Raw genomic sequence first — 7,573 nt, forward strand, 5'->3', positions numbered from 1 at the left:
CAGTACTGTCAGCCCACTCATCACTCTACTGTACAGTACTGTCAGCCCACTCATCACTGTACTGTACAGTACTGTCAGCCCACTCATCACTCTACTGTCCAGTACTGTCAGCCCACTCATCACTATACTGTACAGTACTGTCAGCCCACTCATCACTCTACAGTACTGTCAGCCCACTCATCACTCTACAGTACTGTCAGCCCACTCATCACTCTACAGTACAGTACTGTCAGCCCACTCATCACTCTACTGTACAGTACTGTCAGCCCACTCATCACTATACTGTACAGTACTGTCAGCCCACTCATCACTATACTGTACAGTACTGTCAGCCCACTCATCACTATACTGTACAGTACTGTCAGCCCACTCGTCAATATACTGTACTGTACTGTCAGCCCACTCATCAATCTACTGTACAGTACTGTCAGCCCACTCATCACTATACTGTACAGTACTGTCAGCCCACTCATCACTATACTGTACAGTACTGTCAGCCCACTCATCACTATACTGTACAGTACTGTCAGCCCACTCATCACTATAGTGTACAGTACTGTCAGCCCACTCATCACTATACTGTACAGTACTGTCAGCCCACTCATCACTATACTGTACAGTACTGTCAGCCCACTCAACACTAAACTGTACAGTACTGTCAGCCCACTCATCAATCTACTGTACAGTACTGTCAGCCCACTCATCACTATACTGTCCAGTAAGGTCAGCCCACTCATCACTCTAAAGTGCTGTCAGCCCACTCATCATCTACTGTACAGTACTGTCAGCCCACTCATCACTCTACTGTACAGTACTGTCAGCCCACTCATCACTATACTGTACAGTACTGTCAGCCCACTCATCACTCTACTGTACAGTACTGTCAGCCCACTCATCACTGTACTGTACAGTACTGTCAGCCCACTCATCACTCTATTGTACAGTACTGTCAGCCCAGCCCACTCATCATTATACTGTACAGTACTGTCAGCCCACTCATCACTCTACTGTACAGTACTGTCAGCCCACTCATCACTATACTGTACAGTACTGTCAGCACACTCATCACTCTACTGTACAGTACTGTCAGCCCACTCATCAATCTACAGTACAGTACTGTCAGCCCACTCGTCACTCTACAGTACTGTCAGCCCACTCATCACTCTACAGTACAGTACTGTCAGCCCACTCATCACTCTACTGTACAGTACTGTCAGCCCACTCATCACTATACTGTACAGTACTGTCAGCCCACTCATCACTATACTGTACAGTACTGTCAGCCCACTCATCACTATACTGTACAGTACTGTCAGCCCACTCATCAATATACTGTACTGTACTGTCAGCCCACTCATCAATCTACTGTACAGTACTGTCAGCCCACTCATCACTATACTGTACAGTACTGTCAGCCCACTCATCACTATACTGTACAGTACTGTCAGCCCACTCATCACTATACTGTACAGTACTGTCAGCCCACTCATCACTATACTGTACAGTACTGTCAGCCCACTCATCACTATACTGTACAGTACTGTCAGCCCACTCATCACTATACTGTACAGTACTGTCAGCCCACTCATCACTATAGTGTACAGTACTGTCAGCCCACTCATCACTATACTGTACAGTACTGTCAGCCCACTCATCACTATACTGTACAGTACTGTCAGCCCACTCATCACTCTACAGTACTGTCAGCCCACTCATCACTATTCTGTACAGTACTGTCAGCACAGTCACTCTACAGTACTGTCAGCCCACTCATCACTCTACAGTACAGTACTGTCAACCCACTCATCACTCTACTGTACAGTACAGTCAGCCCACTCATCACTCTACTGTACAGTACTGTCAGCCCACTCATCACTCTACTGTACAGTACTGTCAGCCCACTCATCACTCTACTGTACCTTACTGTCAGCCCACTCATCACTATACTGTACAGTACTGTCAGCCCACTCATCAATCTACAGTACAGTACTGTCAGCCCACTCATCACTCTACAGTACAGTACTGTCAGCCCACTCATCACTCTACTGTACAGTACTGTCAGCCCACTCATCACTCTACTGTACAGTACTGTCAGCCCACTCATCACTCTACTGTACAGTACTGTCAGCCCACATCACTATACTGTACAGTACTGTCAGCCCACTCATCACTCTACTGTACAGTACTGTCAGCCCACTCATCGTTATACTGTACAGTACTGTCAGCCCACTCATCACTCTACAATAATGTATGTCAGCCCACTCATCACTCTACTGTACAGTACTGTCAGCCCACTCATCACTATACTGTACAGTACTGTCAGCCCACTCATCACTATACTGTCCAGTAAGGTCAGCCCACTCATCACTCTAAAGTGCTGTCAGCCCACTCATCACTCTACTGTACAGTACTGTCAGCCCCACTCATCACTATACTGTACAGTACTGTCAGCCCACTCATCACTCTACTGTACAGTACTGTCAGCCCACTCATCACTCTACTGTACAGTACTGTCAGCCCACTCATCACTCTACAGTACAGTACTGTCAGCCCACTCATCACTCTACTGTACAGTACAGTCAGCCCACTCATCACTCTACTGTACAGTACTGTCAGCCCACTCATCACTCTACTGTACAGTACTGTCAGCCCACTCATCACTCTACTGTACCAGTACTGTCAGCCCACTCATCACTATACTGTACAGTACTGTCAGCCCACTCATCACTCTACAGTACAGTACTGTCAGCCCACTCATCACTCTACAGTACAGTACTGTCAGCCCACTCATCACTCTACTGTACAGTACTGTCAGCCCACTCATCACTCTACTGTACAGTACTGTCAGCCCACTCATCACTCTACTGTACAGTACTGTCAGCCCACTCATCACTATACTGTACAGTACTGTCAGCCCACTCATCACTATACTGTCCAGTAAGGTCAGCCCACTCATCACTCTAAAGTGCTGTCAGCCCACTCATCACTCTACTGTACAGTACTGTCAGCCCACTCATCACTATACTGTACAGTACTGTCAGCCCACTCATCACTCTACTGTACAGTACTGTCAGCCCACTCATCACTGTACTGTACAGTACTGTCAGCCCACTCATCACTCTATTGTACAGTACTGTCAGCCCAGCCCACTCATCATTATACTGTGCAGTACTGTCAGCCCACTCGTCACTCTACTGTACAGTACTGTCAGCCCACTCATCACTATACTGTACAGTACTGTCAGCACACTCATCACTCTACTGTACAGTACTGTCAGCCCACTCATCACTATACTGTACAGTACTGTCAGCCCACTCATCACTCTACTGTACAGTACTGTCAGCCCACTCATCACTCTACTGTACAGTACTATCAGCCCACTCATCACTCTACTGTCCAGTACTGTCAGCCCACTCATCACTCTACAATACTGTACTGTCAGCCCACTCATCACTATACTGTACAGTACTGTCAGCACACTCATCACTCTACTGTACAGTACTGTCAGCCCACTCATCACTATACTGTACAGTACTGTCAGCCCACTCAACACTCTACTGTCCAGTACTGTCAGCCCACTCATCACTATACTGTACAGTACTGTCAGCCCACTCATCACTCTACAGTACTGTCAGCCCACTCATCACTCTACAGTACTGTCAGCCCACTCATCACTCTACAGTACAGTACTGTCAGCCCACTCATCACTCTACTGTACAGTACTGTCAGCCCACTCATCACTATACTGTACAGTACTGTCAGCCCACTCATCACTATACTGTACAGTACTGTCAGCCCACTCATCACTATACTGTACAGTACTGTCAGCCCACTCATCAATATACTGTACTGTACTGTCAGCCCACTCATCACTATACTGTACAGTACTGTCAGCCCACTCATCACTATACTGTACAGTACTGTCAGCCCACTCATCACTATACTGTACAGTACTGTCAGCCCACTCATCACTATACTGTACAGTACTGTCAGCCCACTCATCACTATACTGTACAGTACTGTCAGCCCACTCATCACTATAGTGTACAGTACTGTCAGCCCACTCATCACTATACTGTACAGTACTGTCAGCCCACTCATCACTATACTGTACAGTACTGTCAGCCCACTCAACACTATACTGTACAGTACTGTCAGCCCACTCATCAATCTACTGTACAGTACTGTCAGCCCACTCATCACTATACTGTCCAGTAAGGTCAGCCCACTCATCACTCTAAAGTGCTGTCAGCCCACTCATCAATCTACTGTACAGTACTGTCAGCCCACTCATCACTCTACTGTACAGTACTGTCAGCCCACTCATCACTATACTGTACAGTACTGTCAGCCCACTCATCACTCTACTGTACAGTACTGTCAGCCCACTCATCACTGTACTGTACAGTACTGTCAGCCCACTCATCACTCTATTGTACAGTACTGTCAGCCCAGCCCACTCATCATTATACTGTACAGTACTGTCAGCCCACTCATCACTCTACTGTACAGTACTGTCAGCCCACTCATCACTATACTGTACAGTACTGTCAGCACACTCATCACTCTACTGTACAGTACTGTCAGCCCACTCATCACTATACTGTACAGTACTGTCAGCCCACTCGTCACTCTACAGTACTGTCAGCCCACTCATCACTCTACAGTACAGTACTGTCAGCCCACTCATCACTCTACAGTACAGTACTGTCAGCCCACTCATCACTCTACTGTACAGTACTGTCAGCCCACTCATCACTCTACTGTACAGTACTGTCAGCCCACTCATCACTCTACTGTACAGTACTGTCAGCCCACTCGTCACTATACTGTACAGTACTGTCAGCCCACTCGTCACTCTACTGTACAGTACTGTCAGCCCAGCCCACTCATCATTATACTGTACAGTACTGTCAGCCCACTCATCACTCTACAATAATGTATGTCAGCACACTCATCACTCTACTGTACAGTACTGTCAGCCCACTCATCACTATACTGTACAGTACTGTCAGCCCACTCATCACTATACTGTCCAGTAAGGTCAGCCCACTCATCACTCTAAAGTGCTGTCAGCCCACTCATCACTCTACTGTACAGTACTGTCAGCCCACTCATCACTATACTGTACAGTACTGTCAGCCCACTCATCACTCTACTGTACAGTACTGTCAGCCCACTCATCACTGTACTGTACAGTACTGTCAGCCCACTCATCACTCTACAGTACAGTACTGTCAACCCACTCATCACTCTACTGTACAGTACAGTCAGCCCACTCATCACTCTACTGTACAGTACTCTCAGCCCACTCATCACTCTACTGTACAGTACTGTCAGCCCACTCATCACTCTACTGTACCTTACTTTCAGCCCACTCATCACTATACTGTACAGTACTGTCAGCCCACTCATCAATCTACAGTACAGTACTGTCAGCCCACTCATCACTCTACAGTACAGTACTGTCAGCCCACTCATCACTCTACTGTACAGTACTGTCAGCCCACTCATCGCTCTACTGTACAGTACTGTCAGCCCACTCATCACTCTACTGTACAGTACTGTCAGCCCACTCATCACTATGCTGTACAGTACTGTCAGCCCACTCATCACTCTACTGTACAGTACTGTCAGCCCACTCATCACTATACTGTACAGTACTGTCAGCCCACTCATCACTATACTGTCCAGTAAGGTCAGCCCACTCATCACTCTAAAGTGCTGTCAGCCCACTCATCACTCTACTGTACAGTACTGTCAGCCCACTCATCACTATACTGTACAGTACTGTCAGCCCACTCATCACTCTACTGTACAGCACTGTCAGCCCACTCATCACTGTACTGTACAGTACTGTCAGCCCACTCATCACTCTATTGTACAGTACTATCAGCCCAGCCCACTCATCATTATACTGTGCAGTACTGTCAGCCCACTCATCACTCTACTGTACAGTACTGTCAGCCCACTCATCACTATACTGTACAGTACTGTCAGCACACTCATCACTCTACTGTACAGTACTGTCAGCCCACTCATCACTATACTGTACAGTACTGTCAGCCCACTCATCACTCTACTGTACAGTACTGTCAGCCCACTCATCACTCTACTGTACAGTACTATCAGCCCACTCATCACTCTACTGTCCAGTACTGTCAGCCCACTCATCACTCTACAATACTGTACTGTCAGCCCACTCATCACTATACTGTACAGTACTGTCAGCACACTCGTCACTCTGCTGTACAGTACTGTCAGCCCACTCATCACTATACTGTACAGTACTGTCAGCCCACTCAACACTCTACTGTCCAGTACTGTCAGCCCACTCGTCACTATACTGTACAGTACTGTCAGCCCACTCATCACTCTACAGTACTGTCAGCCCACTCATCACTCTACAGTACTGTCAGCCCACTCATCACTCTACAGTACAGTACTGTCAGCCCACTCATCACTCTACTGTACAGTACTGTCAGCCCACTCATCACTATACTGTACAGTACTGTCAGCCCACTCATCACTATACTGTACAGTACTGTCAGCCCACTCATCACTATACTGTACAGTACTGTCAGCCCACTCATCAATATACTGTACTGTACTGTCAGCCCACTCATCACTATACTGTACAGTACTGTCAGCCCACTCATCACTATACTGTACAGTACTGTCAGCCCACTCATCACTATACTGTACAGTACTGTCAGCCCACTCATCACTATACTGTACAGTACTGTCAGCCCACTCATCACTATACTGTACAGTACTGTCAGCCCACTCATCACTATAGTGTACAGTACTGTCAGCCCACTCATCACTATACTGTACAGTACTGTCAGCCCACTCATCACTATACTGTACAGTACTGTCAGCCCACTCAACACTATACTGTACAGTACTGTCAGCCCACTCATCAATCTACTGTACAGTACTGTCAGCCCACTCATCACTATACTGTCCAGTAAGGTCAGCCCACTCATCACTCTAAAGTGCTGTCAGCCCACTCATCAATCTACTGTACAGTACTGTCAGCCCACTCATCACTCTACTGTACAGTACTGTCAGCCCACTCATCACTATACTGTACAGTACTGTCAGCCCACTCATCACTCTACTGTACAGTACTGTCAGCCCACTCATCACTGTACTGTACAGTACTGTCAGCCCACTCATCACTCTATTGTACAGTACTGTCAGCCCAGCCCACTCATCATTATACTGTACAGTACTGTCAGCCCACTCATCACTCTACTGTACAGTACTGTCAGCCCACTCATCACTATACTGTACAGTACTGTCAGCACACTCATCACTCTACTGTACAGTACTGTCAGCCCACTCATCACTATACTGTACAGTACTGTCAGCCCACTCGTCACTCTACAGTACTGTCAGCCCACTCATCACTCTACAGTACAGTACTGTCAGCCCACTCATCACTCTACAGTACAGTACTGTCAGCCCACTCATCACTCTACTGTACAGTACTGTCAGCCCACTCATCACTCTACTGTACAGTACTGTCAGCCCACTCATCACTCTACTGTACAGTACTGTCAGCCCA

This window comes from Oncorhynchus tshawytscha, linkage group LG11 (assembly GCF_018296145.1).
Source record: "Oncorhynchus tshawytscha isolate Ot180627B linkage group LG11, Otsh_v2.0, whole genome shotgun sequence".
In the NCBI taxonomy this organism is placed as follows: domain Eukaryota; kingdom Metazoa; phylum Chordata; class Actinopteri; order Salmoniformes; family Salmonidae; genus Oncorhynchus; species Oncorhynchus tshawytscha.